This window comes from Saimiri boliviensis, chromosome 21 (genome assembly GCF_048565385.1).
Source record: "Saimiri boliviensis isolate mSaiBol1 chromosome 21, mSaiBol1.pri, whole genome shotgun sequence".
In the NCBI taxonomy this organism is placed as follows: domain Eukaryota; kingdom Metazoa; phylum Chordata; class Mammalia; order Primates; family Cebidae; genus Saimiri; species Saimiri boliviensis.
The window spans coordinates 10,135,462-10,151,614 of NC_133469.1; the positions used below are offsets into that span (position 1 = coordinate 10,135,462).

Consider the following 16,153-nt stretch of genomic DNA (forward strand, 5'->3'; position numbering starts at 1 on the left):
TATGCCAGACAACTGGACCAGCCTGTCAACCTCAAGTACAGCATGGGGGTCTTACAAAACTCTGCTGCCTGGAGCCTCTGATGATTCACTTCACCTGAATCTCTGCTGGCACCCACGGCGGCTTATGCCACAGGGAGCAATGGCCCCATTACCCTCTCAGGCCCTGCTCAGCCCCATGGCTCTCCCATAAATCCACAGTGGTCAGAGAGAAATGCTGCCGCATCTGTCCTCCAGCCCTAGAGTCTGAGAAGACTTAACAGTTACCAACACTGGGCCGGGCGCGGTGGCTCACGCCTGTAATCCCAATACTTTGGGAAGCTGAGACAAGTGAATCACAAGGTCAGGAATTCAAGACCAGCCTGGCTAAGAGGGTGAAACCCTGTCTCTACTAAAAATACGAAAAAAAAAATTAGGCATGGTGGCACGTGCCTGTAATCTCAGCTACTCAGGAGGCGGGGGCAGGAATTGCTTGAACCTGGGAGGCGGAGGGTGCGGTGAGCCAAGACTGTGCCACTGCACTCCAGCCTGGGTGACAGAGTGAGACTCTGTCTCAAAACAAAAAAAAGTTACCAATAGGGGGACGGGCGCGGTGGCTCAAGCCTGTAATCCCAGCACTTTGGGAGGCTGAGGCGGGTGGATCACGAGGTCAAGAGATCGAGACCATCCCGGTCAACATGGTGAAACCCCGTCTCTACTAAAAATACAAAAAATTAGCTGGGCAGGGTGGCATGTGCCTGTAATCTCAGCAACTCAGGAGGCTGAGGCAGGAGAATTGCCTGAACCCAGGAGGCGGAGGTTGCGGTGAGCCGAGATCGCGCCATTGCACTCCAGCTTGGGTAACAGGAGCGAAGCTCCGTCTCAAAAAAAAAAAAAAAAAAAAAAAAAAGTATTGCCGTAGCCACTCTGAGCAGTAAAGTCCATAAGGCCTGAAGCCTGTGCCAAGGAATAAACGTTCGCTCGTTCGCTGCTCCTGATGGTGCGAATGCTTCTCACACAGCCTGGCCATTTATTCACCTCTCTGATCCCCCAGCTGACTGGCTGGATGACCCTCCACACTTCCTCTGTCTCTCTAAATTACAGTTTCCTGCTCTGCAACACAGGGAGGACACACGGTGCTCTCGGCCAGGACTAACACATAGGAGGCGCTCATTTCAGGGCCTAGAACACAGCAGGCACTTAACAAATGGTGGCTCTTAGTACCTCAGAATCCCCACGCCGGACATTCAATCTGACATTTGATATATGCTCACCACACGCAGATGAGAAAGCTGGGCTTCCTGCCTCCTGGCCAGACCTCACAATCTAGTCAGAGACATGGACAGATATTCCAATAGCTCCATCCCAAACCAGACTTCTGTAGTAAACACAGGCTGGGAGCAGGCACAAAGAAAGCTGAAGCTCCTCAAAGGGGGCAACATTTAAATTGAGCTTCAAGGGATGAATAGGAGTTGGTTTATTGGTGTCAGGGTGGGGAAGCCTTCTGGAAGACTACATGTGACAGTTTATGAAATCACTATCACGCCCTGCATTTCGGCCAATCCCAACTGATGACCCTGAGGGCTGGGCCACAATGAGACCACATTTGAGAGATGAGGAAAATGAGGCTCAGAGAGATCACAAAGCCTGCAGCTAGCAGGTGGGGGCCATGCCTGGAAGAAATGACTTCAGGTCAGTGAAGACAGTGATGCTCTCCCTCCTCAGAGCCAGGGAAGGTGGTGCACACCTATGGTTCCGGCTACTTGGGAGGCCAAGGTAAGAAGATCACTTGAGTCCAGGAGGTTGAGGCTGCAGTGAGCCCTAATTGTCACTGCGCTCCAGCCTGGATCACAGAGCAAGATACTGTCTCAGAAAAAAAAAAAAAAAAAAAGGATAGGCCCGGGGCGGTGGCTCATGCCTGTAATTCCAGCACTTCGGGAGGCCAAGGCGAGCCGATCACTTGAGGTCAAGAGTTCAAGACCAGACTGGACACACGGTGAAACCCCATCTCTACCAAAAATACAAAAATTAGTCGGGGATGGTGGCATGTGCCTGTAATCCCAGCTACTCGGGAGGCTGAGGCAGGAGAATTATTTAAACGCAGGAGGCGGAGGTCGTAGTGAGCCAAGATCATGTCACTGCACTTTAGCCTGGGTGACAGAGCAAGACTCCGTCTCAAAAAAAAAAAAAAGTGAAAACTAAATAAGCACTGTAGCCTAGTAATGTACCAATTCCAATTTTCTGGACCATCCAGGATATCACTATTCAGGGAAGCTAGGTAAAGGGAATTCTTTGTACTATTTTTGTAACTTCTTGTGAATAAAAAGTTAAAAAACAAACAGAACTTTCCATGACAACACTACTAGAAGAACAAAGTCCGAGCTCTCATCCTGGTTCATACAGTACCGCAGGGCATGTCTGGCCTCTTTCTGCCCCACAGCCCGCCTGGAAAGTCATACTCCTGCAATAATGGACCATCCAGCTTCCCGTCCAAGCTGCCAGCTGAGTGGGGCTTCCTCCACGCCCACTGCTTCCCACCCTGGCTTAATGGCCACCACTTCTCTAAAGCTCAGCCAAGGTGGCTCCTCTACCAGGAAGGCTTCTTTCCCCAACCACTACTGCGTGCAGTACCCCAAGCTCACTGCAACCACTGTGCTCATCCTCAATAACTGAAACTATGTGCTTATGTCACCATCTCTCCATAAACTATGAGCTCCTTGAAGGCAGATACTGTATCTGATTCATCTTTAAGCAGCCCAAATAAACTGTTGGGGGACCGGGTGCGGTGGCTCATTCGCCTGTAATCCGAGCACTTTGGGAAGCTGAGGTCAGGGGTTCAAGACTAGGTTGACTAATTGTGGTGAAACCCCATCTCTACTAAAAGTACAAAAAATTATCTGGGCATGGTGGTGGGCACCTGTAATTCCAGCTATTCAGGAAGCTCAGGTAAGTGAATCACTTGAACCAAGGAGGTGGATGTTGAGATTACACCACTGCATTCCAACCTGGGCGACAGAGCGAAACTCCATCTCAAAAGAAAAAGAAATAGCCAGGCGTGGTGGCTCACGCCTCTAATCCAAGCACTTTGGAGGCCAAGGCGGGCAGATCACCTGAGGTCGGGAGTTCAAGACCAGCCTGACCAACATGGTGAAACCCCGTTTTTTTAAAAAAGAAAAAAAGAAAAGAAAAAGAAACTTTGGGAAACCTATTTTGAGTAGGTAGTGCTCATGGATCTTAGAAAAACAGTGAGGATGCTATCAGTCTTTTTTTTTTTTTTTTTTTTTTTTTTTTGAGATGGAGTTTTGCTCCCTTGCCCAAGCTGGAGCGCAATAGTACATCTTGGCTCATCACAACCTCCACCTCCTGGGTTCAAGCAATTCTCCTGCCTCAGCCTCCTGAGTAGCTGGAATTACAGGCATGCGTCACCATACCCGGCTAATTCTGTATTTTTGGTAGAGACTGGGTTTCACAAGGTTGGTCAGGCTGGTCTCAAACTCCTGACCTCAAGTGATCCACCCACCTCGGCCTCCCAAAGTGCTGGCAGCCTGCAACTTGTGTTCTAGTTAACTGGCCACCTTGAACAGAAACCAAAATCTGGGAAACTTCCCCAGGCCTCCCCAACTCCCTGGTCCCTACCCCATAAACTAAACTAAGAGTCAGTAGCAAAGCATACTCCTCTTCCCTCCAGCAGCATTCTGCTTACAAAGGGCTTCTACTTTCAGAATATTGTCTTACCCTCCTGACAACCTGGGGCCAAACTGAGCAGGAATAGTTGAAACCCACATCCCTGTCTCCAGGAGCCTGGGCTCCAGCTTTTTTTTTTTTTTTTTTTTTTTTTTTGAGACAGAGTCTTGCTCTGTCACCCTGGCTAGAGGGCAGTGGCTTGATCTCAGCTCACTGCAACCTCCATCTCCTAGGTTCAAGCAATTCTCCTGCCTCAGCCTCCAAATAACTAGGACTACAGGCGTGCATCACCACACTCAGCAATTTTTTTTTTTTGTATTTTTAATAGAGATGGGGTTTCACCACGTTGGCCAGGCTGGTCTCGAACTCCTGACCTCAAGCGATCCTCGCACCTTGGCCTCCCAAAGTGCTGGGATTACAGGCTTGAGCCACCACATCCAGCCCTGCTCCAACTTCTTCATCAAGACCCACCAGATGTGGTGCTTAAAGTAAGATGCTTAAAAAATACTAACTCCCTTTTTAAAATAGAAATTATCAGAAGGGCCGGGAGCGGTGGCTCAAGCTTGTAATCCCAGCACTTTGGGAGGCCGAGGCGGGTGGATCACGAGGTCAAGAGATCGAGACCATCCCGGTCAACATGGTGAAACCCCGTCTCTACTAAAGATACAAAAAATTAGCTGGGCGTGGTGGCACGTGCCTGTAATCCCAGCTACTCAGGAGGCTGAGGCAGGAGAGTTGCTTGAACCCAGGAGGCGGAGGTTGCGGTGAGCCGAGATCGCGCCATTGCACTCCAGCCTGGGTAACAAGAGCGAAACTCTGTCTCAAAAAAAAAAAAGAAAGAAAGAAATTATCAGAAGGTCATTGGCCAGGCATAGTGGCTCATGCCTGTAATTCCAGTTACTTGGGAGGCTGAGGCAGGAGAATCACTTCAAAACTGGAGGCAGAGGCTGTGGTGAGCCAGGATCATACAACTGCACTCCAGTCTGGGCAATGAGAGCAAAACTCCATCTAAAAAAAAAAAAAAAAAGTAGCCGGGCGCGGTGGCTCAAGCCTGTAATCCCAGCACTTTGGGAGGCCGAGGCAGGTGGATCATGAGGTCGAGAGATCGAGACCATCCTGGTCAACATGGTGAAACCCCGTCTCTACTAAAAATACAAAAAATCAGCTGGGCATGGTGGCTCGTGCCTGTAATCCCAGCTACTCAGGAGGCTGAGGCAGGAGAATTGCCTGAACCCAGGAGGCGGAGGTTGCGGTGAGCCGAGATCGCACCATTGCACTCCAGCCTGGGTAACAAGAGTGAAACTCTGTCTCAAAAAAAAAAAAAAAAGTAACAGAAGGTCAGTGTAAAAGCTTTGGAAATTATCGGCAAGTGTTAAAAAATAAACCAGAGTCACCCAGAGGCCCATAGCTCAGAGTGACTGCCTAACGCTGTGGTGTACTTTGTTCCCCTTGAGAAGCTGATTAGTCACTGCTCCTGCTCCCAGGGAGCTCGAAATCCTTGTGGTGCACCCATGGCATCAAGAGTTTCCAGCACTGCTCTGCTTGCTGGAAAAAAAAATTATAGACATAATTTTTTTGTGTGTGAAACAGAGTCTCACTCTTGTTGCCCAGGCTAGAGTGCAATGGTGCCATCTCGGCTCACAGCAATCTCTGCCTCCTGGGTTCAAGCGGTTCTCCTGCCTCAGCCTCCCAAGTGCTGGGATTACAGGTATGCACCACCACGCCAACCTAATTTTTATGTTTTCAGTAGAGACGGGGTTTCTCCATGTTGATAGGGTTGGTCTCGAACTCTCAACCTCAGGTGATCGCCCATCTTGGCCTCCCAAACTGCTGGGATCAGAGGCGTGAGCCACGGCGCCCAACTCACAATGGAAATAATTATCCTATAAGTTTTCATTCAGTCAACGCCGATTTCTTTGCAGTTTCTCTGCCCAGTCCCGGGCTGTTTGGCAAGGGCTATTCTGTGGCCAACCTGTTATTCATTTGTTCAGCAAATAACCATGAAGCACCTTTAGAGCAAGGGGCCCTACCAGGTGCTAAGGGAACACAGTTAATAAAGTCCCTGGCCTGGGGGAGCTTGTCATCCTTGGGTGGGAAGACAAACCAGAGTGAAATGCACACAACAAGTAAAAATAGAGAACAGAGTCACAAGGAAGCTGAAGCAGGAAACATGGCATGGAGTAAAGGAAAGTACAATAGGGCCAGGTGCAGTGGCTCACCCCTGTAATCCCAGCACCTTGGGAGGCCAAGGTGGGCAGATCACTTGAGGCCGAGAGTTCAAGACCAGCCTGGCCAACATGATGAAACCCCATCTCTACTAAAAAATACAAAAATCAGGCCGGGCATGGTGGTGGGCACCTATAATCCTAGCTACTCAGGAGGCTAAGGCAGGAGAATCACTTGAATGCAGGAGGTCAAGGTTATAGTGAGCTGAGATCACACTACTGCACTCTAGTCTGGGAGACAGAGTGAGACTTTATCTCAAAAAAAGAAAAAAAAAAAAGAAAGCAGACTGGGAGTTTAGGGAAGACCCTTAAGAGGAAGCTGGCATTTAAGACAGACAAAGAGCCAGCCATGGAAGATGGGAGGTGGGGTAAGAGGGCACCTACCTAGGAGGGAGCAGGGTACAGGCAATGGCCCTGAGGTGAGAACAATGTGTTAATGTTCCAGGAAAACTCAGAAAGCCAGCATGGCTGCAGCACCTGAGCAAGGGCAAGCCACGTGGGAGGCAAAGTGCAAGGGGCAGGTGAGGCTGGTCCCAGAGCCACTCATAGGCCATGCCAGGAACCAGGGCTGTGTTTTGCGTGAGTCAGGAATCTGTGGGAGAGTTTTCAGCACTGGAGTGACAGGAGCTTATTTATTTATTTATTTTATTTATTTATTTATTTTTTGAGACGGAGTTTTACTCTTATTGTTCAGGCTGAAGTGCAGTGGCACAATCTCGGCTTACTGCAACCTCCACCTTCCGGTTTCAAATGATTCTCCTGCCATACCACCCCCCTAAGTAGCTGGATTACAGTAGGCACCTACCACAATGCCCAGCTAATTTTTCTATTTTTAGTGGAGACAGGGTTTTACCATGTTGGCCAGGATGGTCTGGAACTCCTGACCTTGTGATCCGCCCACCTCGGTCTCCCAAAGCGCTGGGGTTATAGGTGTGAGCCACCATGCCTGGATGACAGGAGCTTATTTATTTTGCAAGAAGATCCCTTTGGTTACTGCAGGGAGGATGGATGACAAAAGAGGATGCTGGGAGATTGGTTAGGAGGCTACTGCAGTGGTCCAAGCCTGGATCAAGGCAGACAGTGAAGAAGATTCAGGAATATTCTGAAGGCTATTAAATTATCACGATAACTACAACCCCTGACGCAGATTCAATTGGATCAGTAGGGCCACTTCACAGAAAAGAAGATAGAAGCCAAGAATGACAAAAAGATCGTGCCCCCATCACGCAGCCAGCATGTGCAGGAGTTGGGAATGAAACTCGGGACTTTGGGCTCCCTGCCCTGCGTTCCTCGGCCCAACCTGTGGAGGCAGACAGCATTTAAGAGGGAAGTTCAGAGGGAACAAGAGCATAGCTGAATCAGGGCGACCTCTGAAAACCCCAGTAGGGCCAGAGCCCCCACCTTCCCCACAGTGCTCACAGGAAGTGCTCAAGGAATGATCATCGGGCGACTCTGGCACTTCAGAAACACAAACCAACCGGAAGACATAGTTCTTGGTCTCAGAGAATCCAGTACCCTGTTTCCTTCCCAAGTCACAGTGTGGACTGGGTAGGAAGGGCCAGCAGGTGGGTGATGCCTCAGTCTTTTTCTTCTGAAAAATAGGGACACCTCTTACTTTACCTCGAAAGATGGTCACGACAATTAATGAGAGACTTTAGACACAACAGTACACAAATGTTAGTGATAGTTAGAATTTCCAGACTGAGCCGGGCGCGGTGGCTCAAGCCTGTAATCCCAGCACTTTGGGAGGATGAGGCAGGCAGATCACCTGAGGTCAGGAGTTTGAGACTAGCCTGACCAATAAGGAAAAACCCTGTCTCTACTAAAATACAAAAATTAGCTGGGCATGGTGGCATGCGCCTATAGTCCCAGCTACTCGGGAGGGTGAGGCAGGAGAATCGCTTGAACCTGGGAGGTGCAGGTTGCAGTGAGCCGAGATTGCACCACTGCACTCCAGCCTGGGCAACAAAAGCGAAACTCTGTCTATAAAAAAAAAAGAATGCCGGGCGCGGTGGCTCACGCCTATAATCCCAGCACTTTGGGAGGCCGAGGCGGGTGGATCTCGAGGTCAAGAGATCGAGACCATCTTGGATAACAAGGTGAAACCCCGTCTCTACTAAAAATACAAAAATTAGCCAGGCGTGGTGGTTGCACACCTGTAGTCCCAGCTACTCGCGAGGCTGAGGCAGGAGAATTGCTTGAACCCAGGAGGCGGAGGTTGCGGTGAGCCGAGATCGCACCATTGCACTCCAGTCTGGGTAACAAGAGCGAAACTCCATCTCAAAAAAAAGAAAGAAAAGAAAAGAAAAAGAAAACAGCTTCGAGGACACTGGAAGTAACTTGAAGGCTGTCTCCTGCATGGCAGCTAAGACCTGAGACGTCAAATGGCTTCATCGGATTCCCTTCTCTGTGTCAGCTGTGTAATCTCAGCAGCGTTACTTAGTCTCTCTGAGCCTCAGGCTCCTCAACTACAAGATGGGGCTGCTAATGATTGCTCCTGCCTCAAAGAGCTGTTAAGTGGATTCATGAGAGAAGGCGTAGGAAATGCCAAGCACGATGCTGGTATATAGTGGTGTTAACTAACATGGGGGCTGCTATGGTATCACCACGATCACCACCAAGCTCTTGTCTTATCCTCTGATGCTGAGACACTCTGATGCTGCAGAACTGAAGTTACCAGATGTTTCTCAAGGGACATGGTTCTGAATGCAGGAATGTTCCTCCCTCTGGGCCTCTATAGCCTGGTGGGGAGATGGCACCAATACAACCAAGAGGCCTGCAAAGAAACAGTCTCCCTGGGGGGAATGAATTCGGTGGGAAGGAGTCTGTAGCTAGTGCTGACAGAGAAAGGAAACAGAAAGGAAAAGCTTGTTTTCCAGGGGCCATGAAATGTGACGAAAGGAGCTGGCTTCTGTGGAGGCTCCTGGGAGCTGACACAGTACTCACTTCATCAGCCCAGGCTGAGCCTCCAGCTTCTGACTGTAGCACCTCCACCCAGCACCCCCTCCACCCGCATTCCCCCTATCTGAACAACCTCAGGTCTCCCCAGAGGCCCCTTCCCAGGCCCACACCAGGCCAACTCCAGAGCCAGACATCCTGGGTTGGCTCTGCAGCTTTGCCCCTTCTGTGCTTCACTGAACCTCTCTATGCCAGTTTCTTCACCTGTAAAATGGGGATATTTATAGTGCCTCCCTCTAGGGCTGTTATAAGAATTAAACAAAGGCTGGGTGCAGTGGCTCATGCCTGCAATCCTGGCACTGTGGGAGGCTGAGGTGGGTGGGTCTGGAGTTCAAGACCAGCCTGGCCAACATGGTGAAACCCTGTCTCTACCAAAAATACAAAAATTCGCTGGGCGTGGTGGCGCACACCTGTAATCCCAGCTACTCGTGAGGCGGAGATAGGAGAATCACTTGAACCTAGGAGGTGGAGGGTGCAGTGAGTCGAGGTCAGACCACTGCACTCCAGTCTGAGTGATAAGAGTGTAACTCCATCTCAAAAAAAAAAAAAGAAAGAAAGAAAGAAGCTAACTTAGGAAAAACCACTTGCAACAGGGCCTAAAGAATTGCTGGACTGGGAGGCCGGGCGCGGTGGCTCAAGCCTGTAATCCCAGCACTTTGGGAGGCCGAGGCAGGTGGATCACAAGGTCGAGAGATCGAGACCATCCTGGTCAACATGGTGAAACCCCGTCTCTACTAAAAATACAAAAAATTAGCTGGGCATGGTGGCGCGTGCCTGTAATCCCAGCTACTCAGGAGGCTGAGACAGGAGAATTGCCTGAACCCAGGAGGCGGAGGTTGCAGTGAGCCGAGATCTCTCCATTACACTCCAGCCTGGGTAACAAGAGCGACACTCCGTCTCAAAAAAATTAAAAAAAAGAATTGCTGGACTGGTGATTGCTAAATTAATAAAAATTTTAAAATACCTCTAGCTCCTTTCATGAGTTTCTTATCCTGACCCCCAGACATGGGTTATCATTAAATATCATCAAATCTCTCAGGGCTCCTTTTCCGAAGGGGAAATTAGGCCCAGAGAATTGAAGAGATCACGACGGCAGAGCCTGACTTGAACCCAAAGTCATCTCCGCCCACTAGACTGTGGCTGTACCGTCCCCGGCTTTGTCCATGTCAATGCCTCTGCTTAGAACACCTTTTCTCTGGCTTTTCAACCTATCTTTCAGATGTTCAAATGGCACTTCTAGGAAGACCTTCCATTCTTGGGCAAAATAAACCTTCCTCCTCTACACTGGGGCATAATTCAATTTGACAACACAATGGCTGAGTGTGTCATCCTGGCACCGCCTCTGGGGCTGAAGACATAGAGGGTGAATCAGACCCAGTTCCTGTCCTTGGGAAGCTCAGATTAATGGTCCCAAGCTCCAAGCTCCTCCAGGGTGCTGAGTTTGCACTCAGCAGGCACTGAGGAACCGAACCTGCTCAGATCCAGTTTGAATACGCTCAGGGACCAGTCCTCCTTCTACTGCCATCCTGCCTTCTCCAGTTAGAAACCTACTGAGAGTGTTTTCACTGGGCCAGTCCTGCAGGGCTCTGGGACACAGCCCGTTCAGGAGAACTCCTTGGTCTTGGGGAACTTGCTGACCATTCAGCCTGAGCCCCTACCCTGGTTGCAGTTGCTAATTCAGACCATCTGATCTCTGGGGTTTTTTTCCTTTTTTTTTTTTTTTTGAGATGGAGTTTCACTCTGTCGTCCAGGCTAGAGTGTAGTGGCACAATCTTGACTCACTGCAACCTCCACCCTGCAGGTTCAAGCGATTCTCCTGCCTCAGCCTCCCTAGTAGCTGGGATCACAGGCGCCTGCCACCAGGCCGGGCTAATTTCCGTGTTTTTCGTGGAGATGGGGTTTCAACACGTTGGCCAGGCTGGTCTCGAACTCCTGACCTCAAGTGATCAGCTTGCCTTGGCCTCCCAAAGTGCTGGGATTACAGACTGGTCCCTGTTCTTGCTTAAGTATCTGAGAGGAAGGTGGCTGCAGAGGGCAGAGCACACTTAAGAGTCAAGAGGCCTGGATTCAAATCCTTCAGGTTGACCTTGGGCTGGGCACACAAATCCTGTATTCCTCAATTTCTTTTTCTTTCTTTCTTTCTTTTTTTTTGAGACGGAGTTTCGCTCTTGTTACCCAGGCTGGAGTGCACTGGCTCACCACAACCTCCGTCTCCTGGGTTCAGGCAATCCTCCTGCCTCCAGCCTCCTGCGTAGCTGGGATTACAAGCACGCGCCACCATGCCCAGCTAATTTTTTGTATTTTTAGTAGAGACGGCGTTTCACCATGTTGACAAAGATGGTCTCCATCTCTTGACCTTGTGATCCACCCGCCTCGGCCTCCCAAAGTGCTGGGATTCAGGCTTGAGCCACTGCACCCGGACTTTCTTTCTTTTTTTTTTTTTTTGAGCCAGAGTCTCTCTCTGTTGCCCAGGCGGGAGTACAGTGGCACAAACTTGGCTCACCGCAATCTTCGCCTCTTGGGTTCAAGCGATTCTCCTGCCTCAGCCTCCCAAATCCCTGTATCTAGGATTACAGGCATGTGCCACAATGCCCAGCTAATTTTTATATTTTTAATAGAGACAGAGTTTTGCCATGTTGGCCAGGCTGGTCTCGAACTCCTGACCTCAAGTGATCCACCCACCTTGGTCTCCCAAAGTGCTAGGATTACAGGCATGAGCCACCACACCTGGCCCTCAATTTCTTCATCTGTGAAATGGAGATTACAATGCCCACCCCTCATGGAGCTACTATAACAATTAGAGATAATGTAAGTCAACCTCACAGCACAGAAGCACTTGTGGCTAACCCAGAAATTCCCTTCTTCTCCACTCTAGCAAGCCTCCCCATTTTTTCAAGTTCAAATTCTACTTCCTGGAAGAAGCCTTCTCTAACTTTTCCAGGTAACCTTGAGCTCTGTTCTCTCCACTCCCACTGCATTGACCCCAGAATTCTTCTGTTCTCATCGGTTCACTAGAGTGAACTTTCTCTTTCCAGCCAGATAATAAATGACAAACTCAATCGCAAACCTCCCCCACAGCATCACACAAGAGGCACTTGAAAAGTAAGTTGCAGACAGGTATGAGGTGGCTCAAGCCTGTAACCCCAGCACTTTGGGAGGCCAAGATGCGCAGATATGTTGAGACCAGGAGTTCAAGACCAGCCTGAGCAACATGGCAAGATCCTGTCTCTACCAAAAATACAAAAATTAGCCGGGTGTAGTGGTGGGTGCTTATAGTCCCAGCTATTCAGGAGGCTGAGACATGAGAATTGCTTGAACCTGGGAGGCTGCAGTGAGCCAAGATCGTGCCACTGCATTTCAGCCTGGGTGACAGAGAGAAACTCTGTCAAAGAAAGAAAGAGCTTAGCACGGTGGCTCACGCCTCTAATCCTGGCACTTTGGGAGGCCAAGGCAGGCAGATCATGAGGACAGAGTTCGAGACTAGCCTGACCAACATGGTGAAACCCCGTCTCCACTAAAAATACAAGAATTAGCCAGGTGTGGTGGCACATGCCTGTAATCCAGCTACTCAGGAGGCTGAGGCAGAATTGCTTGAACCCAGGAGGTGGAGGTTGCAGTGAGCTGAGATGGAGCCACTGAACTCCAGCCTGGGCAATACAGTAAGATTCCGCCGAATAAAAGAGAGAAAGAGAGAAAGTGGGAAGGAGAAGAAAAAGCAGAAAGAAAAGAAACTTGAGCCAAGCTTGGTGGCTCATGCCTGTAACCCAGGCCCTTTGGGAGGCCAGGGCAGGAAGATTGCTTGGGTCCAGTAGATTGAACTACGATTGTACTAATGTACTCCAGCCTGGGTGACAGAGTGAGACCTTGTCTCAAAATAAAAAAGAAAAAGAAAAGTCACTTGCTAAGGCAGCCCAGGACCCTGGGAAAGGGTGACGATTCACAGCCAGAAAACTGTGTGGGAATCCTACTTCTGTCGTCTGACTTTCCAGCAAGACTCACAATTCGGCCTAAGGTCTCTCATCTGAAAAATGTCTATCTGACACAATTACTATGGAGGACAGATGAGCCAACATACGTGAAAGCCTTTTCGGTTTTTTGGATTTTTTGTTTGTTTGTTTGTTTTTGAGACGGAGTTTTGCTCTTGTTACCCAGGCTGGAGTGAAATGGCGCGATCTCGGCTCACCGCAACCTCCGCCTCCTGGGTTCAGGCAATTCTCCTGCCTCAGCCTCCTGAGTAGCTGGGATTACAGGCACGCACCACCATGCCCAGCTAATTTTTTGTATTTTTAGTAGAGACGGGGTTTCACCATGTTGACCAGGATGGTCTCGATCTCTTGACCTCATGATCCACCCGCCTCAGCCTCCCAAAGTGCTGGGATTACAGGCTTGAGCCACCACGCCCGGCTGGATTTTTTTTTTAAGGCTCAGTCTTGCACTTGTCTGCCAGGCTGGAGTGCAATCGCACCATCTTGGCTCACTGTAACCTCCTTGTCCCAGGTTCAAGCGATTCTCCTGCCTCAGCCTTCCAAGTAGCTGGGATTATAGGCACCCACCACCACACCTAGCTAATTTTTGTATTTTTAGTAGACACGGGGTTTCACCATGTTGGCCAGGCTAGTCTCAAACTCCTGACCTCGGGTGATCTGCCCACCTGAGCCTCCCAAAGTGCTGGGATTCCAGGCGTGAGTCACCACGCCCAGCCACCCTTTTGTTGTAAACTAAAAAGTGATATTTTAAGGATTATGATTTTCAGATTGAGGGATTATAATTTTCAGATTCTCTACCCATGTCTCAACCGACATCTCAGCTTTCCTACAACCTAAGACTCGAGAGATCAGGGCATCCCACCAAGCTTCTTAGCCTCACAATAATCTACCAAAATCCACATTCCTGTGTAACCTATACAAAAGCCAGCAGCTAAGAACTCCCAGCATCCACAGAACAGAAACTTTATCCTAGCTCAGAGACAACAAAGTCTCCCTCCCATCCTCAGATCCCACCCCTCCTGGACACAGGTTTCTTCTTCCCACTTTAAGCCTCTCCACTTCTCAAATATGCTCCATCCAAGCGTCGACCAGGTGTCATTTCTACCTCCTATGGCAGTCCAACTTCTATGGGGGGTGAACGTGGGGAAAGAAGACCCCCAAGGAGGGGGATGGGTGTATGTGTGTGTAGGAGGGGAGTATTGGTAGTAGAACTAAAGATTCCGCCAGCATTTTGTGTCCAACACGGTTGCTCCGTGTACTATAATTATCTCATTTGTGTGACAATTCAAGGATCTGCATTCTGCTATTTTCATCAGGCTGAACTGCAGATGCTGAGGAATATGGCAAGAAGTTGGGGTTCAGAGTCCGATGCCAAAGCTAGCAACCCGAGAAACAAAACCGCTGATCACCAGCTCCCTCCCCACTCAGGCCCAGCCCCCTTTTTCGAGCCCCCAGACTCCTCACGCAGGGCCCTAGCCCCCTAATCTTCCCCATCAATGCTCTGTTGGCAACATAGACATGAGGTTCTATCAGAGGGAGCTGTTTTTACACGATCATTTCTTTTGCTGGGAAAACGGCTTTGTCTGTGAAAGACCCCCCCCAACCAGGCGCCTTATAAACACCCAAATCAGACACAGTTTTAAGGAGAAAGGAGGGGAAAGAGGGAGGGAGTAAGCCCGGAGTGAGGCCCCCAGGCTCGCTGCGGGCAGAATGGGGATATGAGGCCAGGGCCCGCGGCTCCCAGGCCCCCAGCCCCATCAGGCACCCCCCTTCAGGCGCCACAGTCGACACCCGAAGCCCCCCTAGCACTCATTCCCCGGACGGCCACGGGCCTCCCACAGGCCTCGGAGCCCAGAAACTGATCCTGCGACCGGAAACGCCCCCCTGCCCAGCAGGCCCAGACCGCGCCCCCCTTTCCTGCCGCCCCCTTCCCGCGGGCCCGGCTGCAGGCCCCGGATCCCCGGGCTCGCGTGGCCGCCGCAACCGACAGGGTTGGCCCGTCTGGCGGCCGCGCTCCCCGGCCCTCGCCGCGGCCCCTCCAACTCCGGGTGCTGCGGAGCCAAGGCGACCACAAAAGGAAGGGGGGCCCTGCCAGCGACTCCCCTGCCAGTCTCGGAGACCCCCTGGGCGGGAGTCGGCAGACCATCCGGGGACCCCAGAAGCTCCGGACGCCGGAAAGGCCCCACGAAAATTCCAACACAGCTCCTGGGGGCTGCAGGGGCGGCCAAGTCTTCCCAGGGCAGGTGCTCCCGGCCGCACGGTAACTTAGAAACTTTGGGGCAGGGCACGGGGACCGGGAACCCCAAAAAAGGAGGAAATGGGGCTTTAGAGACTATTTATTTTTTGCAAAATCCCACTTTCCAGGTGGCCCGGCGCGCAGCCTCGGCCTGGACAAGGCTCTGGGCGCCTCCTCCCCTGTCCGGTCCGGCCCAGGCGTCCCCGAACTGTCGCGCGCGGGCGGCCCCGGACGCGGTGGCCCCGGCCTCTGTCCCGCGGGGCTCGGGCCGCGCCAAGCACTCACCTCCGCCGGGCTGCGCTTCCCGCGGGTCTGCGCCGAGCCCGATAAATGGTATGCTATGACTAGAGGTATGATTACGTTATTATTATTATTAGTAATAATAAGAGTAAATGCTATTTAATTACGGGCGGCCGCATCCTGCTCCCGGCGCCGCCGCCCCGGCAGCTCCGTCCATGTGGCTCCGGAGCGCTTTACTTTCATTTCCAGCCCCTCGGCCGGCCGCTCGCGGCAGCACCCGCTGGAGGCACCGTCTCCCTGCAGCGCTTCCTCCTCGGGTCCTAGAGAGCGCGGCTCCCGTCGCCTCGGCGCGCCCGGGATGGGCGGCGCGGGCTGCGCACCTGGGGAGAAGGGGGGTTGGTGGGCCAGTCGGGGAAGCCCCACTTCCCTGTGGAACGCTCATGCCTGGAATTCATCTTTATTTTTTTTTAAATGTCCTGACTTTTGGGGGGGGTTCTTTTGGCAGTTCTGCATTTCTAGGCTGATGCTGCTCAGACCCACTGCCTCCGCCCTTCCCCATCTGTGTCAAAAGCCCCCAGGCTTCCAGGTGCTTTCATGGAAGGCTCCCCAAAACCCTGGTTGCGTTGTGCTCTCATCACTGATGGGAACCGGAGACACAGAGACGAATCAGGACCTCACTTGGCTGGAGTTTTATGCATAGGATGTTAAAAAAAAATAAAAATAAAAATAAAAATAAAAATAAAAAAATATATATATATATATATATATATATATATATATATATAAAATGACATTTGTTAAAGACTATAAGGCCACTTTATTGGGGGGAGGAGCATCATGATGGGTGT

General features: G+C 50.9%; 1 protein-coding gene across 1 annotated transcript in view; it reads right to left on the reverse strand.

The window, feature by feature from the left end:
• The window catches only part of ZC3H7B (zinc finger CCCH-type containing 7B), a 55,286-nt gene extending 39,647 nt beyond the window's left edge, over positions 1–15,639 (reverse strand). Inside the window, exon 1 of the mRNA XM_039463246.2 lies at positions 15,351–15,639. The gene's annotated coding sequence lies outside the window, so the exon portion shown is untranslated. The remainder of the gene's footprint in view (positions 1–15,350) is intronic.
• Positions 15,640–16,153: the final 514 nt, after the last annotated feature.